We start from the raw sequence: 27930 nt of genomic DNA on the forward strand, positions 1-27930 counted from the left end.
TTCATCGTGCTCCACATTAATTATTGGATTCTCTATAGCTTTAATCCTCATGGGTGAAGCATCAATTGTAATGGGAATTCCTCCAACTATGGCCTTTACCTGTTGGTGGAGAGATGAAGTGACGGCCTTTAGGTCATGAAGCCAAGGGCGTCCCAACAATAGATTAAACGAAGCCTTAATGTCTACTACATGGAATGTAGTAGCGTGTTCTAATATTCATAGTAATTTTACCAAGAGCTTGACGACGAGTGTTATCATAAGCTCTTATTCCTTGCTTTGACGGGGTTAGGTCTTCATCCCTTATGCCTAGCATTCTCGCAATTCTAAGTGGACCGACATTAATGGCTGATCCATTGTCTACAGGAGTCATAGGGACGTTCATTCTCTTGTAAACCACTGTGAGGTTTAACGCCTTGTAATGCTTATCACCTTCCGGAGGTAAGTCTTTGTTGGAGAAGGTGATCAAGTTGATAGAACTAGGGAGATCACTTGTAAGGAAGTTAGCCAACCCCTCAGGAGTGGTGTGAGAATCTATCCCTGTCTTATTCAAGGCATTCATTACTGCCAATCTATGCTCTCGAGATGTTGCCGGAAGTTTGCATACGTTCATTTCAAACTTAGTTTTCTTGAGTTGTTTGACAATGTCATTGTCTTCTATGATAGGTATGGGAACTTGCTGCGTGGTTGGCATAGGTTGTGTCAAAACAGGAGGTTGTATTCTCCCGGATCTTGTGAGGACGTTTATTGATGAATCTTCTTCTACCGAGAAGTCATCAATGGCATATGACACCGAAGGTGGAGGTCCTACCATGTCTTTCAAGTAAACGTCTTTTTCATCGCTGTCCCAAACTTCATTAATATTTACGTCTTCTTCTTGTGGAACTTGGACTAGTCTTTTGTCATCAACCATTTTCTGAATTAAATCCTTAAATTTAAAACAGTTTTCAATAGTGTGATCCCCTGATTGATGATATTGACAATAAAATATGTCTGTCCTTTTTAACGATTCAAATGGTCTCGGTTCGAGAGGTTTGCCCTCGCCATTCTCGGAGAGCATTTTGAACATTTGAGCATATGGAATCCCAATTGGAGTATAGAGTCTATTACTCTTTTTGGGTTTATCGATTACTTGCAAAGAAAAGCGTTTCTTCGTTTCCTCGCTAGCTAGAGGCAATGGGATCTTATTCGCTTCCATGATATCTTGAATGAGGTTTCACAACCTGTAACATTCATTTGTGGTATGACCGTTCCCTCGATGGTACTTGCAGTAGGACTTGGAATACCATCTTGAAGGTCGCTTTTCTGGTGTTGGATCCTCAGTGGGGGCCAATAGGTTTGATTAATCCTTGATCATAGAGACGATCAAAGATAGCATCATAGGTCATTCCCATGGAATTAAACTCTCTCCTGGGTTTTTTCGAGGGTGGAACCTCGTCACACTTTTTCTAAAGTTTCTTCGCAACTTCGAGAACTTCATGTAGCAAGTTTGATCCCTCTAACATGGATAATGTAAGCAATTGTATGTCCTCTTTACTTGCTAATTCTGGAAGGTTATCCATGGCATCGAAAAAGATCTCCTCCTCTTCTTCGATGACATGGATTTCTTCGACAGGTTTGATGAGAGATGAGGGATCAACCTCGTTTTCCTCATTAGAGATAGCCAAGGAGTGAGCGAGAGGCGTATTATCAATACTTGGCTTCTTACTGGCAGGAGGCAATGGTAGCTTGTTATTGTCGATTAAGTCGTGGATAGGTTCCTTAAGCTTCCAACAATTCTCGTTAAGATGGCCCCTACCTTGGTGACACTTGCAATGTGCATTGGGGTTCCAATTAGCTGCCTCTTCTTAACTGGTGGGTCCCCAAATGGTCCAATAGGAGTTATAAGACCTTTTGCGTTTAATCAGTCAAATGCGGTGTCATAACTCATACCGATCGGAGTAAAGTTCCTCCTAAATGGTTTCTTTTGTCCTTGATTATTCATAGCAAGGACTTCACTTAAGTTAAAGATGCCAACATTGTTCGAGTGGGTGGTTTTGGAAGAAGAAGGATTGTCGTTCTTCTTGCCTTTCCAGCTACTGTTGGAATTATTGTTAGCAGCTTTCAGCTTAGCCAGGTCGTCTTCAATATTGATTCCAATGTCGTAGACGGCCTTGAAGGTATGGAGATTATTCTGGTATTTGAGATGCTTGGAGTACTTCTCTTGAAGGTTTTTGATGAATAACCTTACGGACTCTTTTTCACTTGGCACCTCGATCATCTTAGCTGAGGTTTCTCTCCATTTGTTGAAGAAAGAGGTGAAACCTTCATTTTCTTTCTGCTTGAGGATTTCAATTTCCCTATAGTCAGTCTCAACTTGAATATTGCACTTGTATATATCAATGAAAGAATTTACTATGGACTCCCAAGTAGAGGTTCTTTCTTTCTCAAGAGAAAAGAACCATTGTTGGCAAACGGTTTCGAGAGACAGTGAGAACAAGGAGGGAAACACTTTTTTGTCAATACCCTTAATACTCATTATTGTTTTGAAGGCTCTTAAATGAAAGTAAGGGTTGTCAGTTTCTTTGAGTTTCGGGATGTCGTTGGCACTGAACTTCTGCGGAAGAAGATCCTTGTCCACCGAGACCCCTTGTGAGCTAATTCCTTGAAACTTATAGTCACTAGACAGTTTGCTCAGACTCTCTTGCATGAGGTCCATCTGTTGTTGTTTTACAGGATCATCAATCTTGAGGTTTAGAACCTTTAACGCCTCAGTTACAGTAATCAGTTGGTTCCTGAGCTCATTGACTTCCTCTTGAGTTGCCATCATTGTCTTAGCTTTCCTCTTACAAGCAATGGGTTTGTCGAAAATTTGGACTTGGATAAAAAGGTTGTCTTTGATCAAACGCCCTTCCTTTCTTGACCACGTGCTATAAATTAAACCATTTTTGTTTTAATTACTTGACTCAAATTGACCTTGACTTTATGGTTTAAAAGAGAAAAAGAAAAAATAGGTGCGTATTTTTGGCAAAAATAAGGTATATATTTTTGGGAGTTAAGTATAGGGTTCAAACAAGTTGATTTATTTGGAGGATTAATATTCGACTTACCCCCCCTAAGAAAATGACGAAAAGTACGCGCATACAAGACTCCCTTAGACATGGTCAAAGTGTACATTAGTGCGTGCTTTATATGGTGAGTGTAAGTGACATGCTTTGACTCTTGTGTAAGACCATGGGACTTAGTGCTTAGACTCGATTAATGACTTAACGAGGTATTAATACCAGTAGAAATCAATTGAATCGACATGAAAACTACTCAATTAGACATAAGGTGATGACTCAAGCAATAAACCGAACTGTCGTCAAAACGACAGGACTAGTGCCTCACTTTGCAGTGTAACGCTAGACGACAGGATTCTCGACAGGCGCTACACTCCACAGAGTGGCGCTGCAGTTCAAATTTTGGCGCCATTGCTGGAACGTCGATCTGAAACTGCTTTCGGTATTATTACACTACAAGGTATGCCTAAAGTCGTACTAAGTCAACTCTAATTAAATTATTAAACTTTATTTACTCAAATTAATTAATTAATTAATTAGGCAAAGTTCTTTTAGTCATTAATCAATTTATTTAATCTTAACACAAGTCAAACAAACGGTTGGGAAAAAACACATAGAGTATGCACAACCAATAATGCACAATTAGTCAAGTAGGCACAACATAATGCAATAAGTTTGCAACCTAACCATGGCTCTAGTTCTCTAAAGTTTGGGATATGGGTTAGTCAATAGAGGGTCCATGGTTAACTGACCGGATGCACCGTGCGGAAGCCTAACCGTAAAGGGTTGGCGCGAGTGGATGGGACACCGCGAGTTTAAACAAAAACTCGCTTCCATGGTTTGGTGAATTCAACATTCTCGGATGTACCCTTTGTTGCTCAGAGCGTTCAATTAGGTAGATGGAGCATGAATTCCCAGGGGGTTATGTCCATATGTAGAACACATATAGATTTCAGAAAAGTGAGAAAAACTCAATCAGGTAGTAGGATCGAGCAAACAGTGCTTAAAACTGGTCAAAATTACACTAGGAAAAAAAACCACTTAGCCACCGGTTCAAAACCTCCCTAAGCCACCGGTTTTGAACCGGTGGTCATTTGGGGGTGGCAATAACCCCAAGAAAGGCCACCGGTTCAAAACCGGTGGCAAAAATGATTATTGCCACCGGTTAACCGGTGGTAATATTTATTATTGCCACCGGTTAACCGGTGGCAAATACCCATTCCCGCTTTTTTTAAAGGGGTTTTTGGCACCGGTTCTGTTCAAAACCAGTGGCAAAAATGGCCCAAAAAAATAAAAAAAAAAATTTTATTTTTTTTGCTTTTTTTTCACATAAAATGATATATAAACACTAACATATATATATACTTACATATTTTCATTAAAAATGGCTATAATATTACAATTTTGGTCCAAAACACTTAAAAAAAATACTAGTCACTGTTAAATTACAAGCAAAGTCACACCAATGAAACAGCCTTGGCGAGGCAGCAGCTGCAGCAGCCTTACGAGGCAGCAGCAACCTTGCGTATAGATAAAATCTTCCAATAGTCTTCGTATATTTTCTCTTTTGTCACCTCCTCTGGCATTGATCTAGAATGCTCCACCACTCCAATCAAGCGATAAATGCAATTGTCCCTCTTTGTGGACCTGCAAGCTTGTTCAAGCAACATATCTTAATATATACTTCGTATACATTCCTTACTACACCACACTCACAATAAAGGTAGCATGATACAGAATGCATGCATATTGCAATAAACACAGCTAAGTAGAATTTACACACACAAACTGAAATTTCACTCTCTACATTCATATGGTTCACCTCACCCTCCTTTTCTTGTCCTAGATTGGGAAACTCCATTATTATGAACTTACATGACTGTCTAGTCAACACAAAAACCAAAAAAAAAATAAAGGAAAGGGAATAAAAAGCTGGCACCTCAAATTCAAACATGCTCATGAGGGAGTGCTCTATCTCTTTTAAAGTGCCAAGTATTTGTAGCACATAATTAAACATATATATATATCATAATATCAAAACCAGGCAGCAAGGGCAGTAAAAGCAAGTAGCTTAAATTAGCAATTCACACAAGTGCACCAAGAGAAATGCATATCATACTTAAGGATCCCTTCTTTCACCAAAACTCAAAATTAAGAAACATAAGACACATCGGCACCACATAGGCACATCACATCAGCATTGTATTTAGAAATAATCTAATCTCACAATCACACCACATAGGCATATCGCAGCAGCATCAATAATAATGCATAATAACAAAGAATCAATCACAACAGCAGAATACAAAAATATCATCATCAAATGTCAAAATTATCAGAAAACTAATTTGATTTTGACCCCTTACAATTAGCACCACAGAATATTTCCAATAAAAAGCAAATTCAACCATATATAACCAATCAAATACTCGAAGTAAGGCAAAATAAACATGATCCAGATCATATTAAAAAGCAACAATCTTTAAGCCTAAAATAAAACAAAACCAGCTAAATTCGACAGAATATGTAACACCCAAATCCTTTCATCCACAAATTTTATAATCAAAACACCAAAAACTTGCATCAAGATATAGAATACGAAAAAAAAAGCAGGATTAATTGTGAAATTTCAATTAATAGAACCTACAAAAATCAAAGATACAAATTTAATAGCAACTATAACAATCAAAGATACAAATTTAATAACATGCTACAACGACACATGCTAATGAAATCTACTTTTTTGTAGAATGATTGAAAAGCTACAATCATGAAGCAACGCGCACCAAAACCACTGATCAAACAAGCAATCGCAAACACCTAAATATACAGAACTATAAACCTGACACATTGAATGGCAGGAGTACATGAATGGGAAGAGAAGAAAATATCTATATCCTCAAGACCAAACACACAAAAAAACACCACAACCCGAATGAACTCAAGTCGGTTGCAGGGGACCAAGTCGATCAACAACATAACTTCAGTCCCAAACAGCAGCTATGCTTGCAAACTCAAACAAAAAGTTTTAAAATCCCATATTTCTAAAACATAGAATATAAATGAGAATTCATCAAATCGTGAATTATGGAGAAAAATGACAAGAAAATACTTTCCATATTAAGCATTTCATTACCTAACACTCCAACTTTATCGTCTCCTAAAATCGACTCCTAATTCATCCAAATATCAATTAATAGCAACTAAAACAATCAAAGATACAAAATTTAATAATAAGCTCTGGACAAATTTTCCCACATAAATTATATCAACAAATTGACAAAACAACATCAAATATCGAGATTTTTCATCCAAATATCATAATAATAACAACTTAAACAATCAAAGAGGCAACAATCAATAATTATAAAGGTTCAAACTGATTAATTTCACGAAATAAATCCATACAAAACCACTAATATGACACATATACAGCCACTAAGGTACCTTCAGAAGTGATATTAAATCTGGTGATCGCTAAATGAAGCAAGCATAAAATCCAAGTCTTTTTCTGACCTGTGTGAAAAGTATACTTGTCAATACTTGATACTTCCCTAAGCAAGATACGGAGTATCAGAGCAACAAACAAAAAGCCTAAGAAATTATCAAAAACATGAAATTAGAAACTGGAAAATCATTATTCAAAAAAAAAAAAAAAAAAGAAAGAAACTGGAAGATCTATTTGTATACTCTAAGCATACATCTAGGCATATATGTTAACTTTTGATTTTAAAAATCTATTTCAATGGACTTAACTTCTCTAAGTTTACCTATCATTAACTTTGTTCTAAAATATGATTGAAATCATCTCAAAGGTAGTCAAGAAAGGTCTAATTTAGCCATGTCTAAGATATATACAAAGAAAAGGAAATGTGACCAAATCTCAGGAACTTCAACATAAGATAAGTAAATTATTAATCAAAATTCAAAGAGGTCAAGGATATGCATTTTGTAAAAGTAATTAAAAACATTAGGATCTACAAGCTGAGGGTAAAATAATTAAAAATAAAATATGCATAATGCATAAGATAAATTCTGTATATCAGATCATTAGGATTTATGCATTAAAAGGGCAGAAGACAGGTGTGCACTTTCAAAGAGATTAGATATTGAAAGTAACTAGCAACTCCATCCATGCACAAACAACTAAACAAAAGGCAAAAGAAATTTCATGATTTCTTATGTAAAAAGCAGGAAGGCTGGAAGGGACAGCCACTACACATCTTTAAATAGCCAATAAACAAGGAGACCTGGTGCTAGACATGCAGACTAAATTTTTCAAAGCAGACCTAAACATGTCCACTGCAAATTATGAGCAATAAAGATTCAAGAGACATCACAGGGCCCAGATTGACAGAACGTTGAAAGAGACTCATAACACATTTGAGCACTTCATTCCATATAAATGTACAAGTGCAATATTCATCAGTTTGAAAAAAATTCAAGCAGAAGCCAAACCTCCACCTCCCACCCTCTCACTCTATATATAGCTCCCGAAAAAAAGTAGCTAACGACAACAACTATTAATATATTATCTAATTCGAGCTGCAAAATCATCATTACAACCAAAACAATAAAACATTGCATCTTTTCGAGATCTTTTTCAAATCCAAGTAGCAAAATCATCATCATTATTTCAAACAAAACAACCCCCTTAGACCTTGCATCAGATTTAGGATTTCAAACAAAACAAAGCCTCATTCAAAGACAACAAAGGAACATTAACAACAGATTTAAAATTCAGAACAGAATCCTTAGCTTGGTAACATCTGAGTGAATTCAACATATCTTCATACAACCCCCTTAGACATTACTATTTATTCCTTGAGACATTTACCCATTTTTTAGCATAAGGGTTGGCACTAATGTTGACATCAACACCACCTTTAACAGTCCACTGCAAGTAGATAAACACATAATACCACATCAATTAGTTGCAAGCCCAGAAAACCATAATTCACAAACTTGCAAGAAATGAAAAGATTTGTACAGATTCATACCTTTCCATCTACGTCCCAAAGGCATCCATTGAAGAGTTCCTTGTAGGGGTATAAGTCAGACAAAAGCTCAACACCTAATAATTTCGAGTTTCGGATGAATCCATTAGATAACAATCAAACGAATACAATACACACAAAATATTGACAGATCTCACGAGCAAAAAACAGTACTTCAAAATTAAATTGTTCGACCAAAATTGAGTTCCTACATATTTATTTCTTAAGAATTCAGTGATTTATAGATGATGAGTGTCATTTATGGCACTCATAGGGTAGTCTTTTAGGGTTATTTCTTTCCCCTTTTCATGCTTTCTTCTTTTATTTTTGGTCCTTTTTCCTTTAGTTTCTCTTTTTCCTCTTTTCATTATGATTCTTGTGTTTTTATCGTGTTTTCCTTTATTTGGCTCTTTTTCCCTTTTATTTCCTTTCTTTGTTTACTTGTGTAGGTATTGTGAGAATCACTTGGCAAAGGATTCAATTTGGGACCTTAATGATCAAGCAAGGAAGAAGCATTTGGCTAGAGAAGGCTTAGAGAGGCCTTGGAGAGGCCTCGGAGAGGTTTCCAAGGCAAATCTAGCAGGCCGCGGGCGCGGGCCTATGTTACTTAAAATTGCCAAAACTTGGCAGGAACTTGCCGCGGTTGCCCCGCGGGCTCTCCGCGGGCGCGGGTAAAATGGAGAGGCCGCTCCATTCAGAGAGACCGCGGCCCCCTGACAGGCTTTGGGAGCAGGGGATTAGCCGCGGGCGCGGGTTTCACTGCCGCGGGCGAGGGTCTCTGTTGCCGCGGGCGCGGGGTCTGCCCAGATAGCCCGCGGAGGGTTCCGTACCCATTTCTCCGCGGGCGCGGGTCTATCGAGAGAGGGCGCGGGAGCTGCCGATTTCTTCTTTACTTATCGAATTGTATTTCCTTTTTTAAAAACCAACTTTTTTGATAATTTTCATTAGCTTAGTTTTAGAGAGAGAATCTAGAGAGAAGTTAGAGAGAAGTTCTTAATTTTGGATTTGTAACTCAACATTTGATCAATCAAGTTTGGATTTCTTCATTTTCAATCATCAATATTAGTGAGAATCTCTTCCTTCTTTCATCCTTTACTTACTCGCTATTTGATTTTTTCTTGTTGCTTGTTCTTCTTTGGATTTGAATTTGATATTGTTGATTATTTTTTATTTCTCTTAGATTTTGATATAGAAATGAAGATTAAAGCACTTTCTAGTTATTTGTTCTTGAATTTCACCATGATTAGTGAGTAGATTAGTTGCTAGGGAAAGGGGGAAGCATGTTTGATTAATGAAATTGCTAGTTGATGCTCTTTGATTGATTGGTTTCTTGCAATTAAATTGGTTGACATAGTTTTGCATGAGATTGATTAGACTAGGAGTGATCAACCTATAAGATTAATCTATATTGCATTGCAACTCTTAATGACATGAACAATTGAAATGAAAGTTGCTCTAATTGATTGGGTTTGCTTGTGATTCTTCTTGATTTTCCTTTCATAGTGACACCTAGATTGGCCTATAGGAGATAGCATTTGAACTCTCTTGATTGCTACTATTGTTTGTCCATTGCAATACTTGAATTAATTGATTGAGCTCTAAACTAGCATTATCATTGAACTTGCATGTGGAACCCATATCCCTAGTGTTTAGACCTTTGTTTTACTTTATTAGACTTGCTTTATTTTACCATAGTGCCAACCATAATATCAACTCCATCTTCGAGGTAGCTTGACTTAGACTCTAGTTTTCATCATTGCATTCCCTAGGGATCGACCCTTAACTTGCCCTATATTCATATAAGGTTGGTTAGGTGTTTACAAATTTTGTTTGACTTGGGGGAAGGGTAGATAACGACATACATTTTCCTGTTGTCAAAATGGCGCCGTTGCCGGGGAATGCTATTGGTGCTTAGCTTTTGTTGTTGAGTCTACTTCATTTTAATTGAAAAAAAAATACAAAAAGATTTTGTTTCTTTAGGCTACACTTGTAGCCGTGCTACTAATATTTTCTTTGAAGTTTTGCATGCATAGAGCTCGTGATCGATCCATTGTGCCTTTTGACCCGGAAATTGAGAGGACTCTCTCAAGAAGAAGAAAAGCTAATCGATTCTCCTTGGGGTATAGTTCTTCAAGTGAAGAAGAGATTGAATAAGAGCAAGGCATGGGAGAAAATCCGAGAGTGGCCTTGAAGGAGCTAGGAATACCCGGTGCTTATAGGTTTGAGAGCGGCATAGCTCCGCCTTCCACACCGGCAAATGATTTCGAGATTCGGCCGGCCATGATCACCTTAATTGAGAGGAGGCAATATAGTGGGGCTAAGAATGAGAGCCCGTTGAACCATCTTAAAGAATTTGAAAAATATTGCAACACCATCAAAGTCAACGAAGTTTCTCAAGAGTTCATACGCCTCAAGTTGTTCCCCTTCTCTCTCATAGGAAGATCCTTAGAGTGGCTAGATAAAGAGGTGAAGCCTAATTCCTTGAGAACATGGGATGATGTTACAAAGGCCTTCTTGTCCCGTTTTTACCCTCAAAAGAAGACGGCGGAGGCAAGAGCCTTGATTCAAGGGTTCAAGCAAAGGCCAAATGAAAGCCTTTACGAAGCATGGGAGAGATACAAAGAGTATCAAAGGGAGTGCCCTCACCACGGAATCCAAACATACCAAGTGGTCCAAATCTTCTATGGCGGTTTAAGTCCCCAAGGCAAGTCATGCCTTGATGGGGGGGCCGGGGGTCCTATCATGAACAAGACCAAAGAAGAAGTGATGGACATCATTGAGGACGTGGTGACGTACTATAGAGATTGGCAAGATGGGGAGAGAGACTCTTCAAGCAAGCAATCTTCATTGTACTCGGTAGACCATCTAAATGCGATCAACAACCTTTCCTCCCAAATGACAAACTTGGGAAAGGAGATGACCGCAATCAAAGCCAAGTTGGAGAGCACTTCTACTTCATCCCAAGCTTCGAATATTCCCTCCCAATTTAAGGGGAGAGGTACTCCTTCTAACTCTCAACCCCCTCCCTCTTCACATAATATGCCTATGGGTTGTTTGTTTTGTAATGCATGTGGATCGTATGATCATGACTCTAGTAATTATCCTAATGAATGTGTTGATGAGTTTGATAACAATGAGAGTGGGCATCGGAATTATGTGTCAAATAATAATGCTCAAAGGTTTGATAATCAAAGAGGTCAATGGAATAGGAATTACAAAAACCAAGGCAATTTTGACAACTATAATCAAGGTGGTGGTTATAGAAACCAAGGGAACCAAGGTTTTCGTGGTAGCTATAATAATCAAGGTTATAGTGGCCAAAATCAAAGCCAAAATTATGGAAATCAAAACCAAGGTTATGGAAATCACAACCAAGGTAGTGGTAACCATAATCAAGGTGGTGGTAACCATAATCAAGGTTATGGACAAAATCAAAATAGGGGTACTTGGAACAATCAAGGGAAGGGCAATTTTCAAAATAATGCTCAAAGAGGTCCCCCACCCGGATTTGTTCCAAGGACTCAAGGAGAAAATTACTATTCCCAACCTTCTTCACCTAGGACCAATTTGGAAGAAATAATTGAGAATCAAACCAAGTTGTTGAACACATACATGGCCGTTAGTGATAAGAAGTTCAATGAAATGATGACCCACAATAAAATGCTTGAAAATAAAATTTCTCAACTTGTTAATGCTTTGAAAGATCATGCAATCCCTTCTTCTTTACTTTCCCAAGGTCTTTATCCCAAGAAACACGTGAATGCTATTGTTACTAGGAGTGGTAAGGTTCTTGAGGAGAGATTGCGTAGGAATGGTGAGGATAAAAAGATTCCTAAGGAAGCCTTGGTTGAGAATGAGGGGGATAGGGCATCATTGGATGAGGTTGTGGTTGAGACACCTAGAGAGGTGAGAGTAGAGAAAGAAATTGTGAAACCCAAGCTCCCTTACCCACAAAAATTCATGAGACACAAATTGGATGAGCAATTTGGGAGATTCATTGATATGCTAAAACAACTTCATCTTTCTCTACCTTTTACCGATGTGATCAACCAAATGCCAAATTATGCCAAATTCCTCAAGGACATTTTGAGTGGGAAAAGGACTTGTGATGTTGTGGAAACTATCAATTTGACCAAAAATTGTAGTGCTATCATCATGAACAAAATGTCACCCAAATTGAAAGACCCCAGAAACTTCTCCATCCCTTGTGCTATTAACAAGATGCAAATTGATAATGCCTTATGTGACTTGGGAGCTAGTGTTAGCATAATGCCATATTCGGTTTATCAAAGGCTTGAACTAGGGGAACTCTTACCTTCTAACATTACCTTGCAATTAGCCGATAGGTCAATCAAGTTTCCAAAAGGTAAGGTAGAAGATGTTCCATTGAGGGTTGGGAAGTTTGTGTTCCCGGTTGATTTTATTGTGCTTGAAATGGATGAAGATGCTACCATTCCAATCATTTTAGGTAGACCCTTTCTTGCTACCTCAGGTGCTATGATTGATGTGAGGAGTGCAAAGATTTCCCTTAAGGTAGGAGATGAGGTCATTGAATTTGATTGGAATGAAAGCTTGAAATATCCATCTTCTTCTCTAGAAAATTGCATGATGATTGATTAACTTGACCATGTTGTGTCTTCCATGCATGAGCACTTGCTCACCTCTAACGATGCTCTTGAGAATGTTTTGTTGAACAAGGACAAAGTAGGTACACCATGCAAGGAAGTGGCATTCTATGAAGAATTGCTGAATGGAAGCATGGAAGAAGGGGATGAGCAAATGTGCTTGAAAATCTCAAGCCAAGAGGCTTTGCAAGAGGCCACATCAAAGGAAGGTAATGGTGTGCCTATGGTAGAGCTCAAACCTCTACCATCACACCTTAGGTATGAGTTCTTGGGCCCTCATTCCACTTATCCCGTGATAGTTAGTGCATCCTTGAGCGTGAGCCAAGCTCAAGCGTTATGTGGTGTTTTGAGAAAGCACCAAGGTGCTTTGGGGTACACAATTGATGATCTTAAAGGTATAAGCCCAGCCTTGTGCCAACACCATATAACACTTGAGGAAGGCGCCCTTCCTTCTATCAAACGACAAAGAAAACTACATCCCCAAATGGGAGAGGTAGTTAAGAAGGAGATCACCAAGCTATTGAATGCGGGAATCATATTCCCCATCTCTAGCTCAAGGTGGGTCTCCCCCGTGCATGTCGTTCCAAAGAAGGGGGGCATGACCGTGGTTGAGAATGAGAAGGGTGAGCTCATTCCAACTAGGACGGTCACGGGTTGGCGGATGTGTATAGACTATAGACGTCTAAACAAATCCACCAAGAAGGATCACTTCCCTCTTCCATTTATTGATCAAATGCTTGAAAGACTAACAAGGCACAAGTTCTATTGTTTCCTCGATGGATATTCGGGATTCTTCCAAATCCCCATTCACCCCGATGATCAAGAGAAAACTACCTTCACATGTCCTTATGGGACCTTTGCCTATCGAAGAATGCCCTTTGGATTATGCAATGCACCCGCTACATTCCAAAGGTGCATGATGAGTATCTTTGGGGATATGTTGGAGGAGGAAATGGAGGTCTTCATGGATGACTTTTCGGTGGGGGGTGTCTCATTTGAGGATTGCCTTGTGAATCTTGAGAAGTGTTTGGAAAGATGTGTTAAGGTCAATCTTGTTTTGAATTGGGAGAAATGCCACTTCATGGTGGAAGAAGGTATAGTGCTTGGGCACAAGATTTCAAATAGAGGCATTGAGGTGGATAGGCGAAAATAGAAGTTTTTGAGAAACTTCCACCTCCGGTGAATGTCAAAGGTGTGAGATCGTTCCTTGGTCATGCAGGTTTCTATAGAAGATTCATCAAGGATTTTTCACTTATTGCAAAACCCCTAAATGACCTTCTTCAAAAGGATGTTGAGTTCATTTTTGATGACAAATGCTTGAAGGATTTTGGTAAATTGAAGAAGGTCCTTATCTCCACTCCTATTGTTCAAGCCCCAAGGTGGGATCTTCCTTTTGAATTGATGTGTGATGCAAGTGATTGGGCTATTGGAGGTGTTTTGGGACAACGTGTAGAAAAGAAGCTTCATGTGATCTATTATATGTCCAAGACACTCAATGGGGCTCAAAAGAACTACACAACAACGGGAAAAGAATTTTTAGCAATTGTGCACTCTTTTGAGAAATTCCGTTGTTACTTGTTGGGTTCCAAGACCATAGTCTTCACGGATCACGCGGCCCTCAAATATCTCTTTGCCAAGAAAGAGTCCAAGCCTAGGTTGAGTCGATGGGTGCTTGAATTGCAAACTTTTGAGATTGAGATTAGGGATAAGAAGGGTGCGGAGAATGTTGTGGCGGACCATCTTTCTCGCCTTGAGGGTGATCACATTCATGATGATGGTTCACCAATTGAGGATAGAATGCTTGATGACTTCTTATATGCCATGGAGGTGAAGGAACTCCCGTGGTATGCCGACTTGGTGAATTTTCTAGCATGTGGGGAGTTTCCACCCTCTTTCTCAAAGAACCAAAGGAAGAAAATCAAAAGGGAGGCAAGACATTACTTGTGGGATGATCCCATCCTATACAAAAGAGGGGTTGATGGCTTACTTAGGCGTTGTGTCCCAAATGAAGAGGTGCCTAGTGTTTTAAGGATGTGCCACTCGAACCCTAGTGGTGGGCATATGGGTGTTTCCAAGACCGCTACCAAGGTTCTTCAATGTGGTTAGTGGTGGCCGCATCTCTTCAAGGAATCATGGGGCTTTGTGAGGTCATGTGACCGATGTCAAAGGGTTGGGAATATCTCCAAGAGGAATGAGATGCCTCAACAGCCCATTCTTGAGTTAGAGGTGTTCGATGTTTGGGGGATTGACTTCATGGGACCGTTCCCATCTTCATATGGTAATCAATTTATACTTATGGCTGTGGACTATGTTTCTAAATGGGTTGAGGCCATTGCCTCCCCTACTAATGACCACAAAGTAGTGTTAAAGTTTTTCAACAAAATCATCTTCCCAAGGTTTGGCGTGCCTAAGGCTGTGATAATTGATAACGGATCTCATTTTGTTCACAATGCTTTCCAAAAGATGTTGAGGAAACATGGAGTGCATCAACGGTTCGGCCTTCCATATCATCCTCAATCGAGTGGCCAAGTCGAGGTCTCCAATCGTCAAATAAAGCTCATTCTTGAGAAGATGGTTGCAAGGAATAGAAAGGATTGGTCGAACAAGTTAGATGATGCTCTTTGGGCTTATAGAACGGCTTTTAAGACGCCTATTGGTACCACTCCATATCGCCTTGTCTATGGAAAATCGTGCCATCTCCCGGTAGAGCTTGAACATCGTGCCTTATGGGCTATCAAGAAGATAAATTTTGACTTAGCTAGTGCGGGGGAGAAGAGGTGGTTGGATCTTAATGAGCTAGAGAAACTTCGACTTGATGCTTACGATTGTGCTAGCACCTACAAGGCTCGCTCCAAAGAGGTTCATAACAAGTTGATTGAGAAAAAGGAGTTTTGTGTAGGTGACAAAGTCCTCCTCTACAATTCAAGGATGAAGTTGTTTCCCGGAAAGCTCATGTCAAGATGGAGTGGACCATTCTTGGTGAAAGATGTTTTTAATAATGGTGCCGTGGAGATTTCTCCTTTAAACTCCTCATCTTCATTCAAAGTTAATGGTCATCGGCTCAAGAAGTACTATGAGGGAGTGTTTGTTGGACTTGTTCACAAAATGATTCTTTTCAAGCCACCTTGAGATGGTGATGCACGTCGAGCTAACGACGTTAACCAAAAGCGCTTATGGGAGGCAACCCGGATTCTCATCTCATTTCTTTTTCCTTTCTTTTCTTTTATTTTTCCTTGATTGGTTTTTGATTTTATTTTTGAGTTAGTTTTGTGTTTGTCTTGTAGGTCGGGCATTATCATCGCTTTTTGGAAAAAAAAAGGGGTTTAAAGAAAAGTTAAGAGTGCTGGGGAGAGGGCTCCCCGAGGGCAAGGAGAGACCTCGGGGGCAATTTCTCCTCTTGAGGCAAATTTATAATGTCATTTTCAGGGACTTCCCGCGGTTGCCCCGCGGGAGGTTCTGGAGAGGGCGCCCCCTGTTGGAGAGGGCGCGGGCCTCCATTCGACCAAATTTGAAGCTTCATTCCAGGAAGTCCTCGCGGTTGCCCCGCGGTCTCTCTGCGGGCGCGGGATGTTTTGGAGAGGGCGCGGCAAATCAGGAAAGGGCGCGGCCCCCCATCAGGTACTAAAATTCTGAAATTCCAGGAAGTCCCCGCGGTTGCCCCGCAGTCTCTCCGCGGGCGCGGGAGATTTTCCGCGGGCGCGGCATTTTCGGGAGAGGGCGCGGCGAACTGGGTTTTAACCTGGGGCACGCCTCTCTTCTCCCTCTCTCCTCTCTTATTTTCTCCTCTTCTCCTTATTTTTCCCCTTTCTCTCTCTACCTCCTCTCAAACCCTAACCCCAAAACATCAATTTCCCACAATTTTCTTCACCTTTTGCCCAAATTTTTCACAATTTCTTCCATTTTCCTCCATTTTCAACACTCCTCCTCTTCTTTCTCGTGCTTCTTCGGGAAATTTCGGGTCTTTGAAGTGCTTTGAGTTTAATTTGAGTCTCCAATCTTGGTATACTTCTAACCTTTGTAATATTTTTGTCAATTTCAATTGATTTCTTTACATTGGTTTGTTTACCTTGAATTTGAGCATGATTTTTGTGTTTTATGGTTGATTTATGGGAAAATTGGTATATTTGGGTGATTGTTACTTTTTCTTGTTGATTCATGATTATATTGTTGAATGATTGTTGATATTGTTGTTTGTTGTTGGATTTTGGTTGTTGTGTTGATTGGAACAGGTACCTTGTAGTTTGTGGTGGTTTGGTTGGATTTGTAAAGAGGTTTGTGAGTAATTTTTGGAGGAAGTTGGTTTGTTTAAGGGAGTTTGTTGTGTTCTTGTAACTTGTGTGAATTTTGTTAAAATTGATTTGATAAGAAGAGTCAAAAGTAGCAAGAAGCGCATTCTCAAACCCTCAACCCCAACCGCATTCCACAACTCAAGATGATGCTCCTCCTCCTCCTTTACCCCCTCTCAAATTTTGGAACCGGTCTAAACAAACCCCCATCTATAACAAAATGAAAGACCGGAAGTTTAGACCCTCCCGACATTACTTTCGTGAGGATATGGCCAAGTTAGGAATTGAAAATGACCTTGACATCCTCCTAGATAACCTTAGCTTGGGTGAGTTTCTAAAATCAGCTCCTAGAACCTATTTGGAGCCTTCCATTGAATTTTTCTCCACATTTGAGTTCAATAAGGTGGGGGAAACCGATTTTATTATTTCCTTCCAACTCTTCAATGTCAAACACACCATGAACCTAGCCGAGTTCAATGTAGCCCTTGGTTTCAACCCCAATGGTGATATCTTCGAGCCCCTTATCTCCCTTGTCCAATCTGAGTATAATGAGGTTTCTTGGTGGAGAACTATAGCCAACAAGAGGGAGTTTGATTCGAAAAAGTCTCTTGCTAGTGAGATTATCCATCCAGCCCTTAGGATCCTTCATAGAATTCTTGGGTATTCGGTTTTTAATAAGCAAGATTTGGGGAAGTTGTCTAGGGAGGAGATTATGGTGTTATGGATGGCTACCAAGCCGGAGTTAGGGTCAAGGATTAATTTTGGCTATATCTTCATGAATTGTTGCAAGGATATAATGCATGGGGTCAAAACGGGGGAAATTCATTGTGGGGGCATGGTGACACGTCTTGTGTCGTATTTTAAGCAAGAGGGGTTCTTGAAGTCTTGCACTCCGGTTGGAAGGAGTGAAGACGTGTGGATTAGTTTGAAGCAAGTTAACACTTTACGTTTCATAACTAGCACTAAGAGAACCGGCACCTACTCTTGGCTAGTGAGAAATACCCACCATTGCCTTCTCCCTAACCCGACCGCCACCTCCATCCTTCGTGAGGCTAGGAACATTTGGATGGTCCCTAGGGACAATGGGAGGATTGAGGATGAGATGGAGGAGGGTGATGAGATTGATGAGGATGATGAGAATGATGAGGAAGAGGAGGAAGGAGAAGGAGATGAATATGATGAAGAGCAGCAACATCCGCCACTACAACAACAACATGAGCATTTTCATGATGATGCTCAAGGAAGAAGAAGAGAAAGAAGACGACAACAACAACAACAACAACAGCAAGGTTACCAAGCGGATGCTTATCTCCGAGAGATGGAGGCCATATTGGCCCGGGGTGGAGGACCCCGATGTGCCAAGGCGCGATTTCCCACCTTATGATTATAGGGTCTCGGGGGGGGGGAGTGATTATCGGGGTGATCCCGCATATTACTATGTTCACCCCCATCACCCCGAGCCCCTTGTTCAGCCTGAGCCCTATGACCAATTAACCCGATCCCAACTTGACCTATTCGAGGGTCACTATGGTTTTCCTCCCGGTTACACCGGAGGTTGGGATACGGGTGATGATGGTGCCGACCCTAGTGGCCAATAGTCCCTTTATGCATGTTTGTTCCCCTTTTTGTTCTCCTCTTTCCCTATTTTGCATGATTATCGGCATCGCGGTCGATGCCTTCTTTTTGTGAGGGGGGGGGTCAAAAAGGATGTTTTATGTTGGTTTGGGGAAGCACCTGGAGCTCGGTGGGAAGTCTTTGATAAGGCTTTTGGTTGATTTTTGCTAATGGTCTCGTTGGTCTGTTGCTTGTTGTTTTGGTTCATTTCTTGATCTTTTTGGGAGTTTCTTGAGAAAAAAAAAAACAAATAAATAGAAATTTAGATGATGATGGTTTCTCTAGGTCTTTGTATATAATTTGTATCTAAGTGTTTTATTGGTTGCTTTTGTTTGGAAGTTACTAACAATTTCATTTTGTATATATAGCCTTTTTCTTTAACTCACCTTGCTCGTAGCCTATGCTTTGGATTGCGGAACCTTTTGGAGATGCACATTCCTACTCCTTGGGTAGTTTAATTTAGAGCGGATGCTTGGTGAGGCCTTTCTTATTTTACCTTTTTATTTTCATTTCTTCATTTTCTTGGTTGCTTAGATTAAGATTAGATTTAGGAGAAGTTGAACGGTTCGAGGATGTATGATTTTAACACCTAGTGTGTTTGGGGTCTTTGGCGATGTGGCCATTAGACCGCTTGTATGTCGATTAGGATAAAAGTGTTATGATTGCATCTTTGCTCTTTTCCTCTTTCCCTTTCTTGTCCTTGTCTAAGTTTTCCATTCTTTTCTTTTCTTTTCTTTCCTTTTCTTTTAATCTTGTTTGTGTGCATAATTTTTTTGAGGCTTTATTTTCACTCTTTCTCTTTTTGAAAATTGGACTTGTATGCACTGGACTTTTGCTTTTGAATAATGGTCTTCTTAGGTAATAATGGTATGCACGGTTTGAGATTACGTTTGGTTGATTCTAGGATAAAGCATGCTAAGATAGTTGTCTAGAACTAGGGGGATCATGAAACCGGATTCTACTCATTTGTGGCATGTTGGTAGTTGCTCCCTATCTTTGATTTGACACCCTTAGTGAGTCTTTGCTACAACCATGTGAGATTTATATTTGTTCAAGCTTTCATCATACTATTGCATGAGCGACATGGATCCTTGATTTTCACAAACCTAATCTAGAATCTTAGCGTATGATTCCTAAGACCGTGACCGAACTACCTAGGGAGGACAAAGGCAAATTTTTCGGGGAGGTATTTTTCTCTTTCTAGGATAGTCCCTTTTTGGTTTGGGATACATTTGCCTACTTGTTACCCCTTTGAACCCTTTTCCCTCTTTTTAAGCCGCATAATTAGATATCTTGAGCCTTTTGTTTCGTTCTCCTTCTTTTTGGTTTTTGTGAAGCAAGGGTCAATGTTTAGTGATTGTGGTCTATGAAGTTGGGGTTTGGTTCGAATTGGTACACATAATTGAGTTGTTTATATTTGGTACATAATGGAAAATGCTTATGTAAAACCCGTCCTTAGTAAAAAAATAAAAAAAAAGGGCAAGGACTAATGCTTTTAAGGAGTTCAAGGATATTAAAACAATTTTATTAATGAGAAAATTCGAAAATATATATATATATATATATATATTTTGAAGTGTCTTTCTCCTCTCTATGCATTGAGGACAATGTTTCTTTTAGCTTGGGGGGAAAGCGCTTGCGCTTTTTGTTCTAATGTTTGTAGATTGTTGCTTTGAATAAGCTTGGGGGTGTTAATACGTTTTTGTTTGGTGATTACTTAAGTTTGGTGTTGAGATTTGGCTGGTCTTTGCTTCACAATTTAGGATAACCACCAAATTTTAAATTTTAAGCCTACCTTAACCCTTCTTGCCTTACGTTACAACCTTGGGGAAGACCTTTGGACCTAGGAGTTGAGTCTTTCATCGGTGGAGGGAATCATAGGTTGTAGGCTAAGGAAAGGGGATGTGAAATCAAGATGTCGAGTAGCCCAAAAATTTGATCCTTTTCAAGTTCCTTCGCGGAATCTATGAGATGCTCACTAAGGGGAGACATGAGATTAGTAGGGGAACGCGGTAAGACCGTTTGGGATGAAAGTGGAATGTGATAACTAGTTCCTATGCTTAGCATGTTTATGTTTCAATCAACCTTAAGTATCTTATAACGTGCATACCATAATTCTCTTTAGAAAGGTTGTTATTCATTTGAATTATAGTCTCTTTGTAAAGTCCATTTCGTAAAGATTTTGTTTCCTTTTTCCTCTTTTTTTTACTTCACTGTTTGCCTCTTGGGGGTTTGGTGGAGAGTTATGGGTAAACTCTTAGGATACCCTTACGAGAGCATCACTCGTCCTCTAGAGCGATCTAGGGGTTTAAATGGCTTGTTGTAGCTAAAAACAACCGTGATTCCTACGACATTGAGTCTTAGTGTAAATTCTCGCCCCTCTTTTTCTTTTTGCTTCGAATAAGCCCTCCTTATTCCTTTTTAGCCTTTGTTTTGCTCGGGTCGAGCAAAAGTCTAGCTTGGGAGAATTTGATGAGTGTCATTTATGGCACTCATAGGGTAGTCTTTTAGGGTTATTTCTTTCCCCTTTTCATGCTTTCTTCTTTTATTTTTGGTCCTTTTTCCTTTAGTTTCTCTTTTTCCTCTTTTCTTTATGATTCTTGTGTTTTTATCGTGTTTTCCTTTATTTGGCTCTTTTTCCCTTTTATTTCCTTTCTTTATTTACTTGTGTAGGTATTGTGAGAATCACTTTGGCAAAGGATTCAATTTGGGACCTTAATGATCAAGCAAGGAAGAAGCATTTGGCTAGAGAGGGCTTAGAGAGGCCTTGGAGAGGCCTCGGAGAGGTTTCCAAGGCAAATCCAGCAGGCCGCGGGCGCGGGTCATCTTGTCGCGGGCGCGGGCCTATGTTACTCAAAATTGCCAAAACTTGGCAGGAACTTGCCGCGGTTGCCCCGCGGGCTCTCCGCGGGCGCGGGTAAAATGGAAAGGCCGCTCCATTCAGAGAGACCGCGGCCCCCTGATCAGGTTTTGGGAGCAGGGGATTAGCCGCGGGCGCGGGTTTCACTGCCGCGGGTGAGGGTCTCTGTTGCCGCGGGCGCGGGGTCTGCCCAGATAGCCCGCGGAGGGTTCCGTACCCATTTCTCCGCGGGCGCGGGTCTATCGAGAGAGGGCGCGGGAGCTGCCGATTTCTTCTTTACTTATAAATAGAATTGTATTTCCTTTTTTAAAAACCAACTTTTTTGATAATTTTCATTAGCTTAGTTTTAGAGAGAGAATCTAGAGAGAAGTTAGAGAGAAGTTCTTGATTTTGGATTTGTAACTCAACATTTGATCAATCAAGTTTGGATTTCTTCATTTTCAATCATCAATATTAGTGAGAATCTCTTCCTTCTTTCATCCTTTACTTACTCGCTATTTGATTTTTTCTTGTTGCTTGTTCTTCTGTGGATTTGAATTTGATATTGTTGATTATTTTTTATTTCTCTTAGATTTTGATATAGAAATGAAGATTAAAGCACTTTCTAGTTATTTGTTCTTGAATTTCACCATGATTAGTGAGTAGATTAGTTGCTAGGGAAAGGGGGAAGCATGTTTGATTAATGAAATTGCTAGTTGATGCTCTTTGATTGATTGATTTCTTGCAATTAAATTGGTTGACATAGTTTTGCATGAGATTGATTAGACTAGGAGTGATCAACCTATAAGATTAATCTAGATTGCATTGCAACTCTTAAGGACATGAACAATTGAATTGAAAGTTGCTCTAATTGATTGGGTTTGCTTGTGATTCTTCTTGATTTGCCTTTCATAGTGACACCTAGATTGGCCTATAGGAGATAGCATTTAAACTCTCTTGATTGCTACTATTGTTTGTCCATTGCAATACTTGAATTAATTGATTGAGCTCTAAACTAGCATTATCATTGAACTTGCATGTGGAACCCATATCCCTAGTGTATAGACCTTTGTTTTACTTGATTAGACTTGCTTTATTTTACCATAGTGCCAACCATAATATCAACTCCATCTTCGAGGTAGCTTGACTTAGACTCTAGTTTTCATCATTGCATTCCCTAGGGATCGACCCTTAACTTGCCCTATATTCATATAAGGTTGGTTAGGTGTTTACAAATTTTGTTTGACTTGGGGGAAGGGTAGATAACGACATACATTTTCCTGTTGTCAATAGACAAACCAAAATTCAACATTGATCACATCTATAAATCAAATCTCACGATAACAAACCTATATAAATATACATGATCAAAGACAAAATCGATAAGCCCCATATCAAGTTCAATTTTTTCTGTAATTAGGGTCAGATTATCACAAAAATGCAGAAAAATTATTAAGAAACATCCTTTACCTCATCGTCATCAAACTCATTACCATACCCAACCTTCACATGGCCTCAATACCCGAGTTAAATCCCGTAACCAGGTTCGCTCCACTGCACATCAGTAATTTGAAAGCACAAAAACACAGATCTATATGGTGTTAAGAAATCTGACAATGAAATGTTGTCAAAATTCAGTAATTGCGAAGCTGCATGTAATTGAGAAAGGAATTGAACAATTTCTATGGAGTAATATTGAATTAAATCGAAATCCATAAAACCCTTGGTTTCCGAAAACATGAAATTGTAAATTTGACAAAAATGAAAACTCAAAAAACACGAAATAAAAAAATTTTTTACAGAGAAAAGAAGAAAAACGCACGAACCTTTAGGGAAAATCATTTCGCGAGGGGGAAACGACGAGAGGTGGGTTTGTATCAGCTCCTAGCGCCACTGCCGCCGTTGCTAGGACATGAATAGAGGGAAGCGGGAGGAATGGACGACGGCACGGTGGAGAGAGGAAAGAGAGAGAGAATAGGGAGATCTAGTTGAGGAGAGAGGAGGAAGAAGAGAGAGAGAGAACGCGAGATAGAGGAAAGAGAAAGAGCTGAGAACGCGGAAAGAGAAAGAAAATAGAGGGGCGAATTTTTTTTTTATTATTGCCACGGGTTTTGAACCGGTGGCCTTAAAAACATATGCCATCGGTTCAGTTTGAATCGGTGGAAATTATAAAAAGCCTAGTCTCGCCCATTTTTTTCCCACCGGTTTTTAAAAATCGGTGGCCATGGCTCGGTGCCTTTTTGTATTTTTCTACTAGTGTTAGAACGCATATTTCGTTCTCGGTATTGGAAGAACTTGGCGCCAGCAAACAGAGTCCAGCGCCATCTTTTGTCTTTAGCGACTGGCGACAGATGCTGTCGCCTGGCGCTAACGTCAAAATGTGGCGCTAGTCTTTGTTCGCTAATGCTAGTTCCTACATGCCTCAGCAGCTTTCTGTGCTCGATAAAATTTTCCAGTTTCGCGCAGCATTATTTCGATCCTAGTTGTGAAAGATATTCCTCAAATTTCCTACGTGTAAAAATCCTATGTTTTAACTCATTACGGATGGTCTTTCCAATGAGATCTTTTTTATGGATATGACAATAATATTAATCAAAATTACGCACATGAAATACTTAGAACTTTTCGAGTCTCATCCACTCATTCTAAATCATTGCCGAAATAAATTTCAGGAATTAAAATAGAAATCCTCCCCAGTGGAGTCGCAAAAAAATGTAGGGAATATTTCAAGCATTATCCCTAGTTTGAACCCCACTGTGATCATACACTAAAGTACGGTGGCGTCCTAAGGGAAAGAAGATAGAGCAAAAGAGTCGCCAAAAAGTTTTAGGAACTTGTAAACCGTTCACGAGGTGAAGGTTACACCCCTTAACGATCCAAGAGATCGTTAACTCCAAAAGGTCTGGAACCATGACTGGTAGTTCGAGGATGAAGGTACAAATCCAACCTAAAAGAGATTGTAATCGTATTCATGTGCGCTTTCTGACTAACATGCAATCAATAAGATTAACCCTAAACCTGCTTATCTATGTTGGTTGAATATTAATGCACAAATAAACTATTATTGGCTATCACTTGAATTATAATCAAATTAACCCTAAAAAAGATTATTAGTTATCTTATTAAGAGTGATTACAAGTACAAATTCCCTTTAAACATGCATAAAAGGTGTGATCAAGCAATAACAATAAAATATCAAGCAACATAATAATAAAAATAATAATCATCATAATAATAATCATTATTAAAATAATCATGTTAAAGCATAATATTAATAACCCTAACATGATACTAACAATTATAAATATTAGGAAGAAAATAAAAGGCATAATACTTTTAACCATACTTGATATTAGCATTTTTTAGTTGTTACCCTAAACATGATACTAGAAAGATCAAAATACCCTAACATGACGCTAGGAATCATAATAACAACCTAAGCATGATTTCTACATCATAATATCAATAAAAAACCATTAAAATACACACGTTAGTAACTTCAAGGAAAATAATAAAGAAACAATTAAATTAAATAATTGAAAGATATATTTAGGACCAAACCCTCAGAAATTAAAACCTTTCACGTGTAGGGCGAAGGCAACTTCGAACAATGCTAGGTGTTTCTAGGTCTCGTGAATGCGGAATTTTGTATAAAGGTTTGTTTAGAAAGGGGAAAGAGAGAAAGCTTTAGCTTCGAGAGAAAAGAGAATTAGAGAATTGGTGATTGTAGATGAGAATTGATGATTGTAGATGATTATTAGTGATTGAAAACGGAAATTTTAGGAGGCTATTTACAGAGAAAATCAGCCAAAAAGATAGAAAAACAAATCAGAGTTTCGACGTGAAAAAACGATGTTAGTGCCAGACGCTAACATTAGTGTCAGGCGCTAACGCTAGCACCAGGCGCCAGGCTTTGCTCCTGGCGCTAATGACTAGCGTTAGGCGCTAATCATTTTTTTTACGCGTTTTCTAAATTAATATAAAATTTAACCGTACAGGACGATAAAATCGTATTTTCCTCAAAAACACTCTTTAAAACTCTAAAAAGTCAACAAAAGTCAATTTATCAATGCTAATTGAGTTAGGAATGAAAAAAACTTTCTAGAAGAATCTAGAAGACTAAAACCATTCCTAATTGCATTAGGAATGATAAATCCATATTAGGCCCTCCTCAAGATCATTGGGCTGCATATAAGGCTCAAACCGGACCCAGTTTAGTAATTTAATCATAACTTCCTCATTATTCATCGGAATTGGGCTTATAATATATCGTTGGAAAGCTCTTTTCAACCCCATCCGACTACACCATTATTGGACCCTTGCCATGGACCATATAAACTGGATTGGATGTTTTCTTAAAATAGGTTTTCAAAAACAGAGAGAATAGAAAAGAAATTAAAACTATCCGCAACACTAAACTTTCGACACTTTCACTTCATTCAATTATGATTCGACGTGAAAGGTACTCATCAATGGGTTTGGTTTTGGGGAGACATAAATGGGTGTCTACACACACACATGCACATGATCAATCAACTAATTTAATCACAACATCAACTCCATCAATTTCCCCCAATTAGCATAAATTCAATACTAATATATGCTTCACCATTCCCCTAGCAAGAAAACTGCTCACAATTCATGGAAATCAATATCAAAACTAAGCTAAACAACAATTCATCATCATCATATTAATCAAGATAAAATAAAACAAAAATAAATCAACTTGAACAATTAACAAAGTAATTGAAATAAAAAAACTAAAGATTGCATAAAATTAAAAGAAATCCTTACAAACTTGCTTCAAATCAATGGAGAAAACACTTAGAATCATCAATCTTCAATCATCAATCAAGAACTTCTCTGTACAAACTAGAGTTTCTCTCTCTGCAAAATCTAACCCAATTCTATTCTAATTTTAAAAAGAACTCTCTCCCTCTAAGTATAGAGGGAAAATCTAAATATAGTAAACTTACAAAGAGAAATTAGTTAGATCATCAAAAATAGACAAGTAAAGGCGCGGCCAACTACAAGGGGGAGCGCGGCCACACAAAACTTGATACGGAACAGAGACCTAGAGAGGTGCTCTCGCGCCACCAGGCCGCGCGCTCGCACTTGGGAACAGGGCACCCCATTTCACAATCATTTCAATGCTCCTCGTGCGTTCCACTCAATGCTCTTGATAAACACGGGACATGACAATTTCAAAACTCCATTCTTGTGGGTTCAACACGAGAATTCATACCCCACGGCTTGAACGCACGGCCTAAGGTCTTAAGAAACTTGCACTTCCCCATGCTTAAGCTTCAAATGGAGAACATAAGGCATCCTAATTAATGCCAAACTTGGGAAGGGGCCTCGGGAATCTTTAGATAATGACTTTAACCTGAAAATGAAAGAAAACAAACAAATAAAAAGGAAAAAGACAAGAAAAACTAAGAAATGCATGAAAAAACTATGTAAAAAGCAAACTAAAGAAATAAAGAGCAAAACTAAAGAAAAAGGATAGAAAAGAGCTATAAAAGCAATCTAAAATCATCCTAAAAGAGAAAAATGAGTGCCATAAATGGGACTCATCAAACTCCGCCAAGCTAAACTTTTGGTCGTCCTCGAGACAAACAAAGCAAGAAAGAATAAGGATGAAAGACTTATTCAAAAAGAAAAAGAAAGACATGAGACGGGAATATACACTAAGACTCACTAACGTAGGAATCACGAATGTTTTTAGCTACAACAAGCCCTTTAAACCCCAAAGTTGCCAATGAGGACGAGTGAGGTCTCGTAAAGGTTTCCAAAGAGCTTAACCTATAACTCTTTGAAAGAAAACGAGGCAAAATCATTACAAGGAAAGAAGGTAAATAAAAAATTCAAGCAAATAGCTCTTGATAAGGATCTACATAAATGGTTAAATGCAAGTGAATGAACACATTTCTATATGATAGGGTATCCATGCTTCAAGATATCCACGGTTGATTGAAACATAAGGTATGCTAAGTGAAGAGAACTAATGAGGCGCAATCCACTTTCATCCCAACCAATCTAACCACGTTCTCCCAATAGCTTTAAATATTCCCCTAGTAAGCGTCTATATGGTTCCTCGAAGGAACCGTAAAAGAATAAAGTTTGAGGGTTCTCGAAATCATGACCTTGCATCCCTTCTCCTTAGGCTTTAACTCATAATGCCCTCCCTCGATATGTGACTCAACCACTAGGTCGAAAGGACTTTCCCAAAGGTTGTAACCTAAGGGCAAAAGGTTAGGGGTAGGCCTAAAATTTAGAATTTGGTGGTACACCTAGGTTATGAAGTAAAGATTGGCCAAATCTCGACACCAAAACCAAGAAGTCACCAAACAAAAACAAACTAATACCCCCAAGCTTAAATTATTCAAAGCTATTTCCACTAGCATATATATAAAAAAGCGTAACCGCTTCTCCCCCAAGCTTAAAGGAAGCAATTTCCTTAATGCTTGAAAAGGGGAAAAGAATCACATCAAAACCCATTTTCTTTGTTTTTGTTATATTTTAAAATTT

The 27930-nt window shown here is 39.1% G+C and overlaps 1 long non-coding RNA gene and 1 pseudogene across 3 annotated transcripts; both read right to left on the reverse strand.

The window, feature by feature from the left end:
* Positions 1-4364: 4364 nt before the first annotated feature.
* Positions 4365-23477, reverse strand: LOC145556042 (uncharacterized). 3 transcript variants are annotated; one of them, XR_014091692.1, is made up of 6 exons: positions 23226-23477; positions 22870-22953; positions 8039-8112; positions 7876-7935; positions 6486-6554; positions 4365-4685 (listed from the first exon to the last, which is right to left on the reverse strand). It is a non-coding gene; the product is annotated as an uncharacterized LOC145556042 (long non-coding RNA). The 3 variants fall into 3 exon arrangements; XR_014091693.1 differs by having other exon boundaries at positions 22870-23009; XR_014091694.1 differs by lacking the exons at positions 7876-7935; positions 8039-8112; positions 22870-22953; positions 23226-23477 and adding an exon at positions 7798-7864.
* On the reverse strand, positions 10591-10689 carry LOC145557126 (small nucleolar RNA R71; annotated as a pseudogene).
* Positions 23478-27930: the final 4453 nt, after the last annotated feature.

The sequence above is a fragment of the Chenopodium album genome, chromosome 8, assembly GCF_948465745.1.
Source record: "Chenopodium album chromosome 8, dcCheAlbu1.1, whole genome shotgun sequence".
In the NCBI taxonomy this organism is placed as follows: domain Eukaryota; kingdom Viridiplantae; phylum Streptophyta; class Magnoliopsida; order Caryophyllales; family Amaranthaceae; genus Chenopodium; species Chenopodium album.